At 42.6% G+C, this 21,183-nt stretch overlaps 1 protein-coding gene across 6 annotated transcripts in view; it reads right to left on the bottom strand.

Annotated features, from left to right (window-relative positions):
* Positions 1-21,183, bottom strand: part of OSBPL5 (oxysterol binding protein like 5) — a 173,143-nt gene that overhangs the window by 104,259 nt on the left and 47,701 nt on the right. The gene's annotated exons all lie outside the window — the stretch shown is intronic.

Here is a 21,183-nt window from a genome sequence, read left to right as displayed (position 1 = left end):
ATGAAAACAAGCTGATAGATGGTAACAGCACAGAGAAATCAATGTGAAAAGCCATAAACTGTCCTCACAGTGCCAATGTGAGCTCTGCACACAGTTCAAGCCCATCATGACCAAAAGATAGACGGTCTTATCAGGTGGAACTGGGTAAACACAGAAAAGAATTAAGTCCTAGAGGAGCTGACTTGAATGAACAAACTGCAGCACTGAATTTTTCTTTAAATGTGACCACTCAGATTTAGAGCAATGAAGAGACTTTTATGAACACTTTAAGTTCTATATAAAGTATTTTTGTCTTGCTAGAAGAAAACTGGGGGGTGTAATTCTTGTTTACAGCAGCAACTGCTTTCCACCGATCTGTGTAGAGACCGAAATGTAATTTTCTAAATATGAAGAGCCTTTTGCCTTTTCAGAACAACAAAAAATATTACAAGTGTGAGATGTTTGTCTGAGTGTTTTTTCTCCTTTTAAAGAGAATTGATGTTAAAATAAAATGTGTAAATAGGGGAAAGACACATAGCTAGTCTCTTGATATTCTTTACAGCAGGAATTAATCTGAAAGCTGTTTCAAGTAACTAACAAAACCCATACCCATTAAAACCTACACAGATCTCATTGCAAGAGAAACAGAAACTGGGGAGCTTCTCACAGCAAAGCCTTTTCAGAGTCTGTCTGAAATTTCAATAATCATAGGAGGACTTCTGGTACAAATAGGAAAAAAGACCAATAACAAATCAGGATTATATGGTGTTCATGTCCAAATTTAAGGACACAGAGTTGAGATAGCCTGGTCACTGAAAAATTAAAAACATGCAGACTTTGGAAAATATTTTGCAAGGATATGGGGAGCCACAGGTCTCTGTGACTAATGCTTGTTTCTGGCAACTGTGTGAAGCCTTTAATAAAGGTCAACAGATACCCAAATAAATACAAGGTCCTTGCAGAGTCAATACAGGTGCTGTAAGGGGAGCCTTGCCTTCCCAGCCTCTTGGAGTTCACACAAAATGTTAGCAGCCAGGTGAATAAAAGGGATTTATCTTACATAATCTGGATTTCAAGAAGAGTTGTGATAAAGATCTTCATCTTTAGTTCTCAAAAGCTAAAAGCTTCAGCATAAGAAGGGATGTTTCTGAATGGAAAAAGAATCATTTAAAAGTTAGGAAACATAGGATAGAACTAAGGACTCAGCTCCTAGTGAAAGGTGACCTGTGAAGTTCATTAGGAACCCACACTGGAGTAGGGAAGACAGCATTATAAATCCACAGCTAATTCACACATTGAATTCTGCATGATCCCTGGACCTCTCACCTCAGACAAGATAAATTAGAGCTGGAATATGGAAAGGCAGCAAGAATGTTTAAAAATCAGTCTAAGGAATGACTAAATAGTCTGGGGCCCATTAGTCTGGAAAACACCTGACTTAGGGGGAAAAAGGTCTGTAAAAGGATGACTGGCATCAGTGTGGATAGTGACTGATTGCTTGGTGTCTTCTCCAAAGCAGGACCTTGAATCTGCTAAATGTGTTAACAGCACTTCTGGCCTTCACTCGGGCAGGGTCACCCTGTGAAAGGATACTGTGAGTTCAAGGAGTTTACATAGGCTCAGGAGAAGACTGAATCAGAAAACTGAGTTTTCTTGTTAAGCAGAAGACAGGATACAAAAACTGGTCCCTGGGTTTCTCAAAGGCTTTGAATTTTATCATCTTGCAGCTGGGCAGGTGAAGCTGTTCAGGGGTTACTGCAATATACAGACATGTCAATAATGTCTCCTGCAGTGAAGCAAAAAGACCCTACACTGAAGCTTCTGCATTCATTTTTACCTTCAATTTAAATCTCTTCCTTGCACCTATGAATACAGAATCAGAATGTAAACAGAATCCAATCAGAAATCTTTCTACAACACTGCATTAAGGAACCACCTGATTTTCATCCGGCAGTCACTACCTGTAAGATGAGCAAACAGCTCAACAGAACAGCAGATGTTGCAGAATTATTGCTCATCCCCTGGTTTATCATATTTCCACTATGAGGAAATCACAGCTTTGCCCAGTGTCATTTGAAAGCTGAAGTAGGCGCTTGCCATAAATGATGGTCACATTTCTCAAGCTTCATTACAGGCTCCTTGCTGGGCTGGCAGCAAAAAGCTCATTAAACATAACTTGTAGGTCTAATAGTTAACTTACAGACCAATGAGAGAAGTCTCCATTAGCTCAGTCCAGGAGGTGTTTGCATTTAATTGCTTCTTTCAAAGACCCATTCCTTTGTGAAGAATGGTGGAGAATTGCTGATCATTATTACCAATTTGCTGGGACACTTAAAACATCAATCTCCTTACACAGAAAGCATTTGCTGAAATTATCACCATTTACACTGCCTGATGAGCTTTTGCTCCTCTTTGCAATTTGGAAGCAGGCCACCCCATTAATAGATTCTCAGACAGGTTTAAGCAGGAAGGCATTAGTATGTCCCTGCTAGTAATAACAGTGCCATGGCAGAAGTCTCAGTGAGCCTGCTGAAAGGCAATCACAGAAGTATCTATAATCTTCGTGCAAAATTAAATTGCAGCCATGGAAATTAAAATTAGCACTGGTTTGTTGGTTAATGAATGGCTGAGGTCTTACAGAGTAGTTCTAATTTTAATGAATTGAGAATAGAAATGCCAGTCAAGTAGATATTTAACCCTAAAATAGAAAAAACATGGTTCTCTGGTTGCTGCTGAATTAGGCCGGGGATGGACCTAATGGCATAAAGATGCCATATTTTGGTCCAGATCTATGCAATCTTATGCCTGGTACCTCTGCAAAGAACTACCCCTAAGGGATGCTTGGAGACCAACAACAGCCCCCTCCCTACCCTTCACACCTCACTAAAAGGCCTGAGGTTTAGGGGAAGAGCTCTGGTCCTTTGCTCCTTTATCTGACCTACTCCAAATCCCCCCTCATCACAGCAGTTGCTGATAACCTCAAAGCAGCCACACTCCCAGCTCCTCCTCACAGCTGCATCCTCAAGGGCAATCACTGGAGCACAGAGCCACTGGTGTCAAACAAAAGGGAGAGATTCTTCATGAAGGGCACTTCAGAAATCATTTCTGCCATTTATCACTGCACTGAAATGTCTCAGTCCTAAAGGCAACCTTAGAGCTCCTTCCCATGTCCCAGTTAACTGATGTTAAGGCTGTAAGCAGGAACATCATGATACAGAAACAAGCAATGAAGACACAGGACGTAATGGTTTGGGTGGCTATTCTCCCAAATCCTGACTAAGCATTCTTTGGCACCCTGAAATCATTAGTACCTTGTTCCCATGGCAGCAGCTCATTTTAGAGCAGTTTAATTCCACCCAAGACTAACATGCCATGTTGGAAATTATTCAAGTACCTACTACCAACTTCCTCCCACAGATCCACAGCACGTGAGGCAAGATTCAAAGCTTATTTCACTGGGGTTTTTTAGCTAAACTTCTGCATTCAAAGAGCAACATAAAACCCCATCACAAGACCTGTACCAGGTCAAAATGAAGACAATTCCATTAAAATGAAGACTCTTTTGGAAGGAAAGGAAGGTGCAGCATGCAGTTGGCAGCTGTGGCACAGGGTGCTGCTCACCTGGCACAGCTCTTGCGCAATGCAGCAGATTGTGAGGGCTCAAAACCTTTTAATGAGAGAGTGAAGGAGGCTTGAGTAATCAATAAAGCAACCAATTATAACACAATACCTTTGATCTGCTTTTGCTTACTCAAATATCAGCTCCTTAAAAATCTAGGAATAAAGAAATACAGTAAGCAGACACACCTACAGGTAGACTCCTGGAGTTATACATTTACTACTGCTCTACTACTGAACAACACAGGGCAAATTAAGTAACTGCTAAGTTGCAAGCACCTTTTAAAATGTGCTTCTAGCCAGCTGCAGAGAGCTATGAATTTCCTTACAGTTTAGATGTTAAACCTGAAGACGTAAAAGACTTCAAATACTAAGTAGTTAACTGCCAGCCAATTTTAAAGCAAAATAATAACACACATTCAAGACAATATTTGTCTTGCAATTAGTTATATGCCACATTGTTTCTCACCAGCCAGTTTGTTTCCAACCCCCTCTTACCCAAACAAGCCAGAAATAGCGCTCTGATTCCTAAAATGTCCCAGCTCCAACCATTCAGTCACTAAAAGCAGTCTAAGAGCTAAGACAGCCCTGCCAGGTACAGTCTTTACAAAGGTATACACTAATCCAGCTTGCATCAGGGAAATTATCTCTGCTCCACCCTTTTTTGCCATCTTCTGCTCAGGAAATATGTCTCCCTGCCAGGCAGCACCAATATGTCACTAGAAATACGAAGAAGAGAGAAAATTAATCAGGAAACCAGCAAGTTAAGCAAGGAAACAGGCTTGGGTAGGATAAAGTGACACAGGTTTGAGAAGTAAAATTAAGTCTAGTCCCACATCAAGCCTGGCTGGAGGCTTCTGTTCCCAACTTTTCCCTGGAACTTCTGTCACCTAGGGCCATCACCATGGCAAGTAATGAAGGCATAAAAGAAGAAAAGTCAAGTGCCCAGCATAGCCGGGTGCTGTGCAGTCTCATGCAGAGCCAACAAGCCAATTAGCTATTCTGAACAGTCACACTAAAAAATTACTTCTGTAGACCCTCTGTTCTGTTTGAAGGCAGAGAGACCTAAATTTGGATCTGCATGCTAAGCCTGGCACATCTCTGAAATAGTCTCACCACCAGCAGCAGCAACAGAAAGCCAAGAGTAGGAGCCAGCAAAAAAAAACCCAGAAGCGCAAGCTGTACAGTTCCAAGGTAGAAGAAACATCTTGCTGGCAGGAGAAATACACTCTTGTTCCAAAAAAAGGGAGAAAGAAGGGAAAAAATACATCCCAAAGCAAGACAACAAACAAAACAAACCCGACCTTGCAAGCTTTAGGCACCCTCCTATTGAGACTGATTATGCAAAAGCTGGTTTTCTTCCAAGGACACCACCAGACGTAGGTGGACAAATCCCACTGGTACAGGCAGGGCTGCTGAGAAGGCACTTAAGATCAAGAAGATAACATTTAAACCCTCCATTCCCACAGGAGGGGAAATTCCCATACTTAGTGCTTGCTGGGACACATTCAGCTTTCCCTCTGCTGTACTCTGAAAGTGTCTCAAACTCACTGCTAGCAGTGTTTTCCTCACACACTCTATGTGCTCAGCACATTTGGGCCCCACCAGCTAGTCCACAACCTCCTTGAACTGAGAGGGCACTAAAGGGTAGAAGAAAATATCAATCTGCTGTCAAAGCTCCTCACAGTGCATTCCTGCAGACAATGTGCTGTGCTCACAATGTCAGCTCACCTTTAACATTTTGTCCACAGCACCTCTACGGTCCTTCTTGGTAGGGCTGCACAAAAACCAGCCAGTGCCCAGCCTGGCTAATGCTACCATCCAGTTCAGCCTGTGACAAATACTCAGATTTATCCAAAAATGATACCCATTCAATTTCTTTAAGGTTGATAATGCTGCCTCCTGTAACACAATTGTAGCAGACTTAAGGCAAGTGGAGTAACAAGAGCTGTATCAACTGTTGCAGACGTACTGGATGATGCAGAAGCTTGCAGGGTCTAAAGCAAGCCAAGGACTTAAAAGAGTCTCAGGCCAGGTCTTAATTCAAAGGAGTGTATATTTGACTAATATTTGTCATGCAAACTTCTTACCCAGGATTTCCCAATTTCTGTTTAAAGAAGCCTCTTGCGCCCAGTGATTGGTGAAATTGGCTGTAGTCCTGCAAACAGTAGCAAAAAACCCATTCTATGCTGCAAAAGTACTGCAAATACTTCTCAGAGGCAACAAAAATGAAAACACTTTGATAATTTCTGTTTCTGGGGAAAGCATTTTCTAGTGTTACAATTTTTTTTCCCCACAGGCTCAAACCTTTGCCATTTCAAGACAAGCTGCTGTGATTGTCACTTGATATACTGCGTGTGAATTCTTTCCTGCCACCTTGTTCTGTCCCTTCTTGCTAACATAAAGTAAACCCATACATTCCTAAGACAACAAATACCCATCTTTAATAAACTAATGGTCTGTGTAACATCCATCACAATGAAGCTTTGATGCTAGATTAGAAGCTCTAGGTATTACCATATGAGTAAATAACATTTTTTTAGCCAGGATAATAACAAGAAGCCTAGATAAGCAAGTCCTAGCAAATAGATGCAGCGGGCAATTGCTTGGCAGAAAAAGAAGCACACAAAAATGAAAAGTAAACCCAAAAGAACTAGAATGAAATAGAGCACTTCCTCTTGAATATTCTATTAGAACTGACAAAAGACTCAAAACTCTGAACAGAGTCTCTTTGTAAATTACATTTCCTAATATCATCTTCTAATAGCTGATTAAGCCCTGCAGCCCAGCAAGCCAAGGCAACCCCGCTATCTGATCTCTGTTCTCACAGATACTCAGACTGCTCTCTCGGGTACGTAGGCTGCCTTGCCGGATAAACCAGAGCATAAATCACAGAAAAAAACTGAGCACCACATTCCCTGTCGCTTGCCTTTTCACTTATATTTGTATAAAACCACACAGGACAGCAAAATATTTTCATAGGTAGGAGGCATTTATCCACTGTAGAACAGTGAAGTCAAAGGCCAGAAAACCACCACCCAGCCATCCTTGCTGCAGAGTGCTTGTTGGGGCAAAATCATCTGACCCTGTCTCCTTCATCTGTAGTAGGAGTTCTGCCACTAATTTTCAAGGGAGGCATCTCAGTGTCTCATTTAACATACTCAGAAGTTCACATTAAATATCTAAATCTACAGCAGATTACCTGAAATCAGGATTGCTACTGGTGGGTTTTGCTGAGGTAGCAGGAGTTCATGAGGGGAAAGGGTCACAGAATCAACTCAGTTGGAAGAAATCTTTGAGATCATCCAAGACCAAACACCACCTTGTCTACCAGACCATGGCACCAAGTGCCACAATCAGTCTTTTCTTAACCACCTCCAAGGACGGTGACTCCACCACCTCCCTGGGCAGACCATTCCAATGCCCAACCACTCTTTCTTTGAGGAACTTCTTCCTAATGTCCAACCTAAACTTTCCTTGGAGCAGCTTAAGACTGTGTCCTGTCGCTGGTTGTCTGGGAGAAGAGACTGACCCTCACCTGGTTACAACTTCCTTTCAGGCAGTAATTCTGCCAGCTGCCCCTCCATTGAGAAAAGGAAATACCAAACTTGAACAGATTTCTTGGAGCAGCATGGTAAGACACAGTAGTCTGAGAAATAGCAGGCTAAGTGTTCAACAAAATGAAGAGTAGCAAGAGAGAGGTATTTTGGTCTGGAAGCATATGGTCTGCTTGGAATTAATATGCTGACTGGCACTCACCAACTATGATCAAAGGTGTATCTTAAAGCTCACCATAGCAACCCCATGATCCAACTACTCACTGCCTATTTCTGAGAACAACAGAGGAGGAAAAGAAATGAAGAAGCTACGTCATTACTAAATGCATTTCTATATTTCTGCTCCTCATTTAATAGAGCTGGTGCAGATATGGGAGAAGGACGCAGGGAAGAACACTGTGCACTCAGAAATTTCCCAACTAGTATTTGCATTTTGGATCCATCTTGGGATTGGCTTGAGCTGCAAAGGAGCAGGGAGATTACAGAGGAGAGGCCAAAAGAGCAATGCTATCTCATACTTCCTTCTTGCTTGCAACTGTAGAGATGTCAGAGCTTTCAGCTCGGACACCTGACAGACTCAGTGGTGCAGCTCTAGATTTCCAAGGTCCCCATTATTCATGTCCTCTTGAGTTCCATGGTAGACAGCTTCATATTGTGTGACCTCAAGGGAGAGGGAATTTGATTTTTATTGTGCATCTTCCGGGGGGACTTTTCCCATTGACACACCAGTAGGTGCCTTGGCAGCTGACCACAAACCCTGTCCCTGCAACTGAACTGTCCCAGCTGGAGAAGCAGGTTGGGTCAGCTCAGAGATGCATCTTTGGGCTCCTGGGGGAGTGTCCTCACTCAGGAAATCAGTGGGACTGGGGAAAGGGCTGACAGCTTCACTTCATTTTGTTTAAACCCATACATCTGCTAAAATAACACTTTGTTTCCCAAACCCTTCCATCTCCAAGGCTTAGGAGAGGCAGTCTTTATTGCCTGGCCCTAACAGCAGGTTAGGGTTGCCCACACCTCTCTTGAAGCTATTTGCTAGGTAGATATCCTGGCAAAATTCAGACTGATTTTCTACATTGTAATTCTGGAAAGTTAACCAAGATCTCCAAGAGTCCTTCCAATAGGAAGACACCTGAATAATATGTAAAAGTTTTTATTACCAATCAAGTCTGCCTGGGACAATGGGGCATGTTCATATTCCAAATCTGGCACTGATGATGGGAAAATCAATAGCATTTTCAACATTTAGCTACAAAGATATTGCTTTCTAGCACCTATTTGAACTTAACATCAAATTGACTTTGGGATCCATGTTTAAAATGGATTCTTAACAGGGTCTCACTGAGTAGCAACAGCCAGACTGCAGAAAATAACTTTGTTTCTTAATTCAGTTTGTGCCTCACAGAGGATGGGGCATATAGCCAGATGGAGCAAAGCTTGCAGTACATTTTCCTGGGAGTTGTGCAAGGATAAGCCAACAACAAACAACTTAGACTACACCAGCCTGCTCTAACCCAACAGCAACAACTTTCTACTTGCTAGTTGCCAAAATTTCAAAAAAATTAAAACTACTTACAAGAAAAAAACCAGATGAGCATATTAAAGAAAAAATTATCAGAAAGTGTCCTCACAGCACCCTATTACTTGCAGTGTTATTTGCATAATACATAGAGTGCTGAAGAGGAGCTCATCTTTACCCCTCAGGAGGTCAGTGACAAGAGTTTCTGTGTAAATTTGCTTGTGTAGATTCAGTTACAGGATGCTCTGAGGTTATCAGTCAGTGTCCCTGGTTTCCTCAGTGAAATTTAAAACAGCTTCACTCAACATTATGAAAACAAAGAAACTCCAGCTGCTGGTAAAACATAACCTTTTCAGATGACAGCTGCGAGCTGCCTCAGGTCCATGTGACATTTTACAATAAGGACTCTATCAGCAGACAGCTGCAGCACAAAAAGATTTTGGAATTGAGGTCAGCTAGAGCTGTTCCACTAACACCTACACAACTCTCTGTCACAAGAAAACCCCTTATCCCACAGGTCCCATGAAATGTGGGACAGTAACACCCTTCCACATGTCCTGGGGGTCTGCCTGTGCAGGTTCTGTGTAACCAGAAAGAGTTATAGCCTAAGAGCAGAGGGACAGAAGCACTTGCAGAGGATGTGCCTGCAAGGAGGGATGGAACAGTGAGCCACTGAGCTCTTGCCCTCCTTCAGAGCCCATTAAAGGTTTCAGGAGTGTTGTTCAGAGCCAACTCAAACAATGGTAATTTTTTATATTTCAAACTTCCTGGTATTAGAAAGGTATAAACAAATGGTTCACATGGCAAACAATTTCCTGTCCTAGACCAATCAGAAAACACAAGATAAACGCTGATGGTACTGACAATTAAGCAGTAATTGTACACTTGCTGCTGGTCCTCTTCCCCCTAAACAGAAGTCAAACACTCTGGTTACAATCTTTTCTTTTGGGCTGGTAGGAGAATTTTGCTCACACCTTTGAACATTTTGACTTCATCCTACAAACCAATCCATGGGAGCAGACTTTCCAACCCTGATTGACACTTGAAGAGCTTTGAAAAGGCACCAGTGATGTGATAGTGTTGGGGCAGGGGGAGAAATAGGAGAAATATCATAAGTGGGCCCCCAGATGTGAATTCTTAGGGATATTGCTCTGAGTTTTTTTATGTCTCAGAAAATAAGGCCCTAATTTCATTGGCATGCCCTCTGACACAATTTTAGGATGCATAAGCAAATAGTACGGGATGATTAAGCTGGTCAAATTCAACTCTGATCATCCCAACAAGACTCTAAGTAGACTTTTCAAGCTTTACACATGATAGAGCCAATCAATTACAACCTACATTAATGGGGCTGGGGGACAATATCCTCTTTTCTTCTGCTAAAGTTACACCTGATGTGGGGATTTTATTTAATACATTCCCAGAAGTACACCAGTTCCTTCACATGTCTCAGGCTGGAAATGAGAGCTGCTGGATTTCCTCAATTTACTTGAAAGGGACAGTGGCATAAGAAAGGCATTGCAAACTTGCTCAGGAAAAGCTACTCTTGTGTGCTGGACAGGGACATATCCTGCTACAAATACACATCCACTTTCCTCTGCTACTCACTGAGAGTTAGACAGTGCTCATGCCCTGCCTCCTGGTAAAAGTGGAAGAAGCATTTATGTTCATACCTTAAAAAAACCATGTGGAACATGGAGGTGATTGGGTTTGTACCCCTCCTTCCACAGAATCAACTTGTGCATGTGAAGCTAACCCAGGAGGAGTAGAAGAGTGGTGAGGTAAGAACAAAACCAAAAAAACTAAACTGTTGTCAATCCACCTTTTCTTACCTGAAATTAAATTATATAGGAAAGATACCAGATCTAAAAGGGGAAAAGCATATTTAGACATTAAATTTAAAAATTGAAATGCATTCTTTATGTATTTAGCTGCCAAGATAATTCTCAGAATGCTGGGCTTCCTCTGTGATATTTCTAAGTAATAATTACAGTGAAAGAGCTCAAGAGTAGCATCTTCTAGAAAATTAAGTGTAGCACAAGAAAAAGCAGTAATAGTGAACTTCAGTTTTGAGAAGGCCAAAAGCCCCCAGTTTGCTCTGGAGCATAGAAGACCCATGAGAACAAAACTGAGCTCTGACAGTTGTTGGTCAAATCTCAACAGCATCAGAAACCACATGAAAAAATACATTCCACTCTGCTGGGGCTAACCTTAGGAGCAATGTGATACACAATACTTCAGCCCTTTTAATCCTCCACCACACTTGTGAAAGGTCCTGAGACAACGTGTCTCCTCCAGGCTCCCACACAGCACATGGGCCTGATCTCTCCAAGGCTGCTGATAGGCTGATGCCTTTCCCAAACATGAAGATCCAAACTCATGAACTGTAATTACCAACACTGCAGATTCATCCAGATTAAGGAATCAAGTCACAGGACAGGTTTCACTTTGGACTATCTCTTCTGGCTATCATAAACACAATTTGGTTTCATCTGAAGGCAATGTAGTTTGCATACTCCAAAACTGCTCCACAACATGAAATAGAACACAGGAAGTGGAAGTTACTCCGCAAGTGGAGAATGTATCTGCAAAGCACAATCCTTATCTCAAAACAAAAATGCTACTGGGAACACCCTGAATCCCCTCCCACTGCTCACAGTGCTGCACAGTCCTCAACCTCAAAATCAGATGAGAGTTTAAGCATGTACTACACTTCAGCAGGTGCTATAAATCTGATGGTACAACCATGTGTGTAAAAATAGAAACTTGCTTCTTCTTTCCCTTCTGAAACTTGAATTCACATATGGGCCACATCTCATTTAATCAAGACTCAGAAAATCACAACAGCTGAGGAACTGAGGGGGATCACAGCTCCCTCTTGCTAACACCACATACTGTTTTCACAGAGGATCCACACATGCCTGATTCATGCAGGTAAGCAGGAGGGAGAGAGACCACTCTCACAATCCCGCCATTGAAAGTGCCAGTCTGACAGGCTGGACCATGACTGCCACTCCAGCCACTGAAAAGGTGAAGTTTGGTTTGTCTTCTACAACCTACAGACACAGCACTGCAGGGCAGAGCACCACAACATTCTACCAGGAGTCCCAAGAGCTGCCTGCTGGTTTCCTGCCTTGACCACAGCTCAACTGTGCCTGCATCTCTTTGGTCAACAAGCAGTCAGGAAAGAGCTTTTCTTCCTAGCTGAGCTTCTCAGTGTGAACTGCACAGGCTCTTTTCCAACTACACTGCAAGACACAAAGCAAAAGAGAAAAAATTCCATGTATCGTGCATGGAAAAAGAAGACAAAAGACTATTTTGGGTGACAAAGGCCTGACATTTCAAAGTGATGGATCTGTGGTCTGTGTAAGGAGTCAGCCTCACAATTTGCAGCCCACATTACAGCGCTCCAAAGTTATTCATGCGGATTTGCCAATGACGGTATTGTGTCTGAATGCCTGGCACTCCTGGACTATTCCAGAATTTCCCCCAGTGCTGACTAGACACATTCTTCACCATGCTAAGGAGAGCGTGACCCATTACTTCAGGCCGGGGGGAAATGCAGATAATTGCTTTTGAGAAGCAAAACCTGAATATTTCTCCATCTTCCAGGCTCACAGAGGAACAGCTCGACTCTGCTCTCCACCCATCCGACCAGAACAGAGATGCCAGGTCAGTGCAGCTATGCACTGCCTGGTATTTATAAGGAATTTGACATTTTTGTTCTGATTTAGAAAAGCATAGAGCTCAATCTGTTCAAGAACTGGCTTTATCTGACTTGAATTGCCCTTCTGCCCAGTTGGCTTTGGGGCATGCTCACAGCACTGGTGCTTGTTTTGGTGTGACTGTTCAGCAGCAGAAAAGGGAGCCCCAAGCTCCATTCCCAAAACTGCCTTGGCTTATCCCCTCTCGGGAATATGCACAGGGCCTTCTCAGAGCAATGGCAGCTTTTCTGTCCACAAACAGCTCAGAAAGCCATCAAACCTTAAAACATTAACAGCAATCCTGCCTTCCAAAATATAATTTCAATAGACTTTGTCCCCCTTAGATTCATGCTGATTTATGCAATTACAGGGTGTGTCTGTACTCACAGCTCTCCAGCGTGCAAGTGAGATGCTCTGGAAAAGCCTGGTTTCAATTATATGTGAGCAGTGGGGTATTCCCTCTGAAAAAATCCTGCTCCTAACCAAATACAGCCCTCCAGGTTTTCCAGTGCCTTTGGGACATACTGATTAAGCTTACAGTGCCTCAGTGACAGAAGGGAGTATCACCACAAACATGCAAGGAAAAACAACCCAAGATGAAGAGAAAATGATAAATTACTTATAGGTAAGTTAGAAAAGAGTCAAATGGTAACAACTTTCCCCAAATGGATCAGCAGTAAGGAAAGAAGTTACTGGGAGCCATTTTCAAAGGAATTAATGTCCTCAGTGTTTATTTTCACACTGCACTAGAGGTACTGATGGTGCAAGGACCAAAATCCATCCAACTTGGTTCTTTCAATGAACTTAATGCTCACAGGTACCATTAAGGCCCAACAACTGCCTTCCATACACACACTTCCCAGGAGAGGCACGTGTAAATTACATTATGCCATTTTATTTACTGGGGACTTGTTTGCTCAAGCACACCAATATAAGTGGATAATGAAGCCAATGAAATTCCAAATCCAAGGCCTTACATGTTTGTTTGCACGGGCAGATAGCAATCTCTGCATGAAAACAGTGCCATTTACATTAAAGAAAGAAAGAAAGAAGAGAAAAGCTATATACAGAAAGTACAGTATTTATATTCTGCTAGGGATACACGGCACTAGTTCATACTACAGTGGGTGTGATTACATGTCAGCAAGGTCAATATAATGAGATAAAGGGGTGTCCCCTTGCTCGGCATCACTGATCACATGTCCTACAAACTGCAGTCTATCATGGAACCAATAGCATCATTTTTCAGAGACTAAAATGAAATGTCAATCTCTGGATAGCCTACAGAACATATCCACTAACAATGAGGGGGTGGAGAGGTGGGCAAGGGGACACGGACAAACACATATAACGCACATATGAAGTGAACCGAAAATGATGTCACAGATATTGAACAAAATGTTTACAAGATAGTGTCTGGTTAAATAAACAGAAGGCAGACACAAAGGAAAATGACCTTGTTCTGCACAATAGAGGGATTCATATACCCATATGAACCAGATACCCCAAATTACCAGCTACTAGAAATGTATTGCACACGTAGCTCAACCTTCAACATATTAAGTTCTGGCTCAATCCTATTTGCAACATGAGAAAACACAGACAAAATCAACTCAGTCACCTTTCTGAATCTGACCATTTTCCACCTGCTAAAAATGTAGCGGCATACTGAACAGAAGCTCCAGGTGGTATAAATCAGTTCAGCTCTGTTGACACCAGGGATGGCAAAGGATAATGTACCTTTGCAGTAATTGTTCTCCTGCAAAATCAAGTGTACACAGTAGTTGATCTCCCCTGGCAGCCTGCATGCAAAGGCATGAATATGGACATACTCCGAGGCAAGTTTCACAAACCCACTGTGTCACACCCCTGAGTTGTGGAATAACTCATATAAGGGGGTCTTAACACTCCTCTGCCATTGTCTTTTTCTGGTCATCAAAAAGAGAAGACTATATGGATGACACAGTGGGAAAAGCTCTGCTTCAATTTTTCAAGAGATGTTTTCTTCTAAGGAGCTCTAATCCTCAAGACTGTAACTTTCACTCTTCAAACGGAGCTCAAATTCCTGACCTTGGCACTCCATCACAGAGCACTTGTTTTCACTCACATGGATTAACTGTCACTGAACAACTCATCCAGGATAATTGGCACAACTACTCCTCTTCTTCAAAGCTACCACTTCCTCACCTATTTTCCCTTCCTCCTCCAAAGAGTTCACAACACACAGTATTATAACGTACAGCAGTGACTTCAATTACCACCACACCAAATGGCGAGAGTGTTTTCCTGAATAAAGCCTGCCAATTACAGCCAGCACAGAGCTGGATAAAAAGCACCTTTGGGTGCCCTGCTCCAAGCACCAAGTGCAGTTTAAGCACATGGCTAAAAACTCTGCCTGCCCCTGGGAACAGAGCAATGTGGGAGGAGCACCTGGCTCACGCAGCTACCTTGCCTCCACGTTACAAGTAAGCATGCCAGTCCTGACCTCTTCCTCTGGACAAACCTATATCCAGTGCTCTTATCTGCACATATCCACACAGCTCACATGCCAGTGGGGAGGCCTAGGACCCATCCATGGCATTATCTTGGAGTTAAGTCCAGTTTGTCCTGTACACGAACAAACACCTTCCTCTGGCATTAACTGGGAGTGCAAAAGAGGATACTAAAGAGATATTGGCTCTGTTGTGTGTTTCATCTTGGTCTGCCATGATTTGACATTCTGTAATCAATTTCACAATGTTTTTTTTTTGTGTTTAACCTCAGGGGACTGCTTCAGAAAAGTGTTTGTTTGTCAGTAAAACCTGAAAAAAGTCCAGCCGTTTCCTCAGAGAAAGAAAAGCTTGGACATGCGTGTGGAACAGGAGCTAGAACTTTAACAATTTAGCAGTAAAGAAGGCTTCTTAAGCCCCCTCCCTGAAGTTCCTGTTTTTAAACTGAGCTTCACAATTTCTAACATCATTGAGATCTCCAGAACTGATGAAATTTTCCTGAATCTTTAATATTATCTCTAACAAATGGATGAGCAAGGTACTTTTTGAGAAGCATCGTCACAGCTATTTTGACCATACCCACACACTAGAGCTATAATTTTGAACACCTAGTCAATATCCAACCTGTCTCTCCAGCCTTTGTCTCATTTAAATTTGGAAAAAGAAAGCTGGAAGAAGAGCTAACAGCCCCAAAATAGGGCACTATTTTGCCCACTCTCCCATCAGCAATTTTTAAAGGGCTGCAGTTCAATGCCCCACCGAACTGCCCATCCCTCCAGCTGTGCACTCGCTCCTCTTCCCTTACATTCAACAATCACAGAGCATCTCAGGATGTTCTTCAGTTTATGAAACACAGAGAAGATGGACCAGCTTCCTCTCACATCAGCTCAACCAGTCCCTGGATTTTAAATGTGGGACACAGGGGTCTTGCACAAACAGATGTGCAGAAGAGCCCAATTATCCTGGCTTAGAGGGAACATCAAGTCACCTCCAGGAGAGCTAAGAACCCAGTGCCCACACTCTTTCAAGGGATTTACAGAGCACAGAAAACCTCCCTTGAGAAATCCCAGCCCAGATCAACTAAAATGAAAGCAGATGACAGAAAGAAGTTAAATGCTGCTATTGTAAAGCACCTTTTTAATTTACAGCACACCTCTGAAGCAGGAAGCAGCAATTAAACACCAGCCTTTGTAATTATGGCACAGGAGCCTGCCTCCACCCTCACAGCCAGCTGGAACTGCTCCCACTTCTGGAGAGCTCTTCAGCAGCCACGCTCACCCACAGCGATGCTGCAGCTCTCCATCCAGCTTTATACTGCCCCACACCACCAGCTCTGGGACCTGTCTGAGCAGCTCCTTGCCCTGACTGGACAGGATAAGGACTTGGGGACACCGCTGCAATGCCAAATCTAACAGCAGCAAACCAGGACAAGCATCTTGTTTCTCTTGAACTGAGGCAGCTGTAAGAGGAAGGCAAGAAGCTGGGGGGAACAAACGTCAGTCATCACACAGTGAAATCTTTCCTGACTTCATCCACCAGAGGAAAAAAAACTAGCAGGGCCTGTCCAGGGCCCACAGTCAATTAGATGCCAATCTGATTTATCTGCAGTGATTTCTGCTCCTACACCAGCTGTTCAGCTCTCTCCTGGGCAACTTGACTGGGAATTTTATACCCTGAATGGGCCATTTCAACCACAGTATATTACTAGTTTCTCACAAATGTTCCTCTCTGCTTGGGGGAAGAACACTCATCCATCAAATACCTTGGTGCCTTCTCTGCTTGCCACTTGCTGCAACTATTTTCTTTGGCACAGCAGATCTCTGGACAGCAAGCAGGCACACTGTTATTTTCCCCAGTGACAGCACTGAAAAAGGAAAGCATATAAATTATAGCAGTCTTGGGGCTGCCTTCATTTATTCAGCAAGGAATGGGATTTTAGTTTTTGTGCGTGCCTCTAGTGCTATTTTTTTTTTTTAAGATGCTGTAGAACTCCCAGTTTTGCTTGCTCCAGAACAGACAGTCCTGAATATATACTATTCTGGAGGACTTAGCAAATATAACTTCAGGGAAGAAAACTTTTCAGCACAAGGCACCTGTACTCTGCATCCCTGGGAGACTCAGGGAAGGTCCTCTGCACTGTTTTTACACAGATTTTGCATCATTTTACTCTTCTAGAGCAGCTGTTGTGTAGAATACCAGAAAACTCACGAACTCCTGGTAAAGGGCATGTCCTGCTTGCACCTACAAACATGGCAAGTCCTCAGCAATGTATCACACTGTCAAGTCCATGAAAGCTGCAAGGCCCAGAGAAACTGGTCTACAATGACAGCCCAAAGGTACATGAAGATAATGACTTTACACATTCAAGCCATGAGTACAATCCACGGACTTGTTCCCATCGTCCACCTTTGCTCATTCCCCAAAGTCCCCCCACCACCAACATAACTTCAGTGGGGTTTAGATCAGGACTTAACTGGATATATAGAATCAAAAAGAAAAAAATCCATGTCAAGCCAAGGAGATATTGGAAACAATCAATCAGTGTCTTTGAAAGTATTTAGATCACTTCTCCTGGGAAGGACTGCAGGAAACACAGCAAAGCAATGTGTCTACCTGAGTGGGGTACCTGAAGATGCAGGCCTGAAGATAGCTGTGGAAATAAAGCAAAGGCTCTGGGCTGCTGTAAGACTAATTAAACCCTGATTTAACTGGGGCTGCAATTTTTAATCTGGATTTTGGAGAGCTGCTGAAGCATTTCTTAACATAATTTTATCTAGCAGCCCCTGAAACGTATTCAGTGTCAATTGGTATCTTTTTCCTGGGACAAACATCTACACTGGCAGCTTCTACCACTGACACAACATATCAACTCACATAAAGGAAAAAAAATCACCATTAGCTAAAAATATCCGAATGAAAACAAAACAGTGTTTCAAATGCCATTGTATTACCCTGCCTTTCTTTCCTTGGCTCCCCCTTTATTTTCTATGGCCATTGACATAGCCTCTGATAGCTGCAAAAAACTGCCTGATTGATTTCATGTTAGTTTTTAAATAGCAGTGGGAGACATTTCCTTGAATTACATTTAGGAGAAAATGCAACCAGATAAATTTCTCTTGTAAACAACCCTTCTGAAGTCTACTGAAGAACTACTGAATATATATCAAGAAAAGGCCCAGTAAATGAGCTGTGAAAGGAAACAGTGGCAGGCATGACGTACTTTTCCCCCTCACTTTCCAGAAGCTGCTCATTAAGTCCAGTTTTAAGTGGGGTGGAGACAAGCCACAGAAATTCCCAGGATAACACTGGTGTCTTATTAATGAGAAATGTCACATCAATCCAACAGACCTGTAAGGAAGATGTGACTGTTGCATGCACACAAGCACCGACATTTCACTGTGTGTTTGCCCCAGAGCATCCTGCCCACCTGCTCCCTTCCTGTTCCATTGAAACCTTCCTAAAATTAGGACCATTTCTTCAGTCTCGTTCCAAGTTTCCACCTTTATCTCCCAGCCTGCCAGTGCTGGATAAACAATGAACTTAGGAGCAGAAATGACTGTATTCTGTGAGAGACACACTCCAGAGAGCAGGAGGACAAGCACACAAACCCAAACACAGCGGTGCCGGATGCTTTCACAAGGGAAACCTTCTGCATCCTTTCTTACTGTAGAAATGAGCACAGAGAGGAAAGAATGACCTCCAGATGTAAGTCATCCTAGGAAAGTTACTTTAAAGGCAAAGCTCAAGATTTTGTACTTTTTGTGCTAAACACAAACCCTTATGAGCTTTCTGTGAAGTCTGCTTAGGTACCTGCACACATCCGCTGGGTGAAAAGGAGCAGCGTGTCTGTTCGATACAAAGCAAGCACAGAAACACACTACATTATCCTGCACAACCTTTTCAAACACTTAAACACAGAGCACTAGAAGAGGAGGCGTGAAGGCAATTCCCCATATTCCTTGGGATGGCAGGAAGCTGGGAATGCTCCTTCAGCCCCCTCACAGCCAGTAGGTTGCTCCAGCTCCAGCGCATTTCAGCATTTTACAAGGCATCAGCCATGGCCAGGATCGACATATATAATGCTCTGTAAAAAATAAAACCCAACAAGTTGCCCAGGAGTGCTCTGGCTGAAGTAATTCAAATGGCAAAACAGCATTTTTTTAAAATAAATCTATTTCAAGTGGATTTGGCTTGTTTCCAACACCAATTAATAGCAATATTGAATTCCTGGGTAGATAAATATGCAGCTTGTGCCTACTGGACTTTCATGTAATGACACTGTAAAAACCTAAAAAAAACTGATTCTATCTGCCAGAGACTACAAAAGCTGTATTCCCCCAATACAGACCTTTCTACACTCCCTTTTTAAAAAGGATTTACATTCAAATTAATTTTGAATTTGGGAGTAAGAACTGCAGTACACCACAGCCATATAATTGTTAGAATTCAGCTTTTTTAGGCGTGCAATCTTAGGTATCCACAGAGATGCTTTGGGGAAGGGTAGCAACAAATACCCTGCTGCAAGAGAAAAAAGCCAGCACTCCTCTGCAAGACACTTTTGTTCATTTTCAGTAACAAAAATACACCAATTCTCCTGCTTCTTCTGCAAACTAACAAACAACCCTAACTGACAGCACTAACACTCATCGGCCTGCCTCCACAAACAGCAACCTTTTCCCTCTGAGCTCCCTCACATGGATGGTGTCCATCCATGTGAGCTTCCACCCAAGCTCCCCACCACGGATGGTGTCCAAGCATCTCCAACTGGACTGCTGATGCTTATCCACTGCCCAGCCACTACTGTTATGTTTAAGCCAGAGCCTTGCCTCACACAGAGTGATCTCTCTATCAGAAAGCACCACTGGGGGTAACAAGAAAAACAGCACTGCAGCTGCAAGCTCAGGAATCTCAGAGACAAAAATCAATAGAAGTTGTAGGAAAAAAAAAAAAAAGGAGGATACAATGTTTTGTTTAACTGCATTATTGTGCTTTGGACCTAACATGGCATTCTTTAAGCCATTCCTAAAAATTAGGAATATGTAACATTTTGTGAACCCTAGACTATAGAGATTTTGGCCCTTTAAATCAATTTAATGGCTCATTTTTCAAGTATCAACTTGCATAATTCTTTTTGCTACCGTATTTAATATCCAAGGGACACTTCTCTCTTCCATCTTCCCCACACCCTGCTTCAGGAAAGGACAAATCACTGGAATAGGGACCAGCAACATCAAAAGAAAGCTGCTTTTTCATTTTTATGCATTTGTACCAGCTGGTAATTTATCCTTTACAAAGCTGGGGATGGCTGAAATTTTGTTCCAAGGAAACCATGCTCTGTTTAATAATGAGAACAATCAAATGCCATGATTTGTAGGAAGCAACTTTTTTCCTTGACCTTTTTATTACTGGCAAAATGTCAGCAGATTATTGAAGTGCAGAGAGCACAATCTATGATAAATAACTTTGTGTTGCCACATACCAGACCAAAACACCCCCTCCTCCCTGTCCAGACACAAACCTTAGCTTTCCAAAACAGCTCTGATTTATAAAGAATTATAGATAACTAACAGAGTCTGAATGCCAAGTGCAATATCGTGGGTGAACAGGCCTTGCCCAATTCCTGGAAGCATAAACAAGGGGGGAAGGAACAAAAAGAGCAGGCGCCAGAATGTAGCCTTGCTTCCATCTTTGACAGCTGCAAGATCACTGCTGACATAGCACATGCAACCTTCATCCTTACCTGAAATGCAGCAGCATGAAAAATTGGAAAGGACCCAGCAAAAAACCATAAGGCTGTCTCCAAGTCTTAAATCAACTGCAATGAGACTTAAGATGTTCAACCTACTTAACAAATCAAAGACATGTAAGGGATCACCTGATCACAGTCTGCAATCACTTAGAGGGAAAAGATGTCAAAGCTGGAAGAAAGAAGGTAGAAAAATGCCAGATTAGAGAGAAAGCACATATCTTTTACTGTAAAGAAAGCTACAATTTCCACACATTTCTGAAGAGCACAAAAGAACCACCCCGAAAATTAAAACCTGCTTAAGGAAACTGCTGCAACTCAACCAGAAATTACTATATGTAAGAATCCCAGGCTAAAATCCTTGCAGATGCAAAGTCAGATGAGATCAACAGGACTGATACAGCCAGCTTTAACATCCAAGATGCAAAGAAAAGCTACATTGTCCAGAAAGCAAACTCCAGCCCTCCTACCTGAGCCCACTTTCTCACCAGATAAGCACCTTAGGAGATCACCATGCCAAGTGTTGCAGAGCCTTTCTCCAGCTGCCTGAGCCCTGCACCTCGCTGTGCTGCAA

This window comes from Haemorhous mexicanus, chromosome 6 (genome assembly GCF_027477595.1).
Source record: "Haemorhous mexicanus isolate bHaeMex1 chromosome 6, bHaeMex1.pri, whole genome shotgun sequence".
In the NCBI taxonomy this organism is placed as follows: Eukaryota; Metazoa; Chordata; class Aves; order Passeriformes; family Fringillidae; genus Haemorhous; species Haemorhous mexicanus.
The sequence above is the reverse complement of the archived record's forward strand: the minus strand, read 5'-3'. Positions and strand labels throughout refer to the sequence as shown.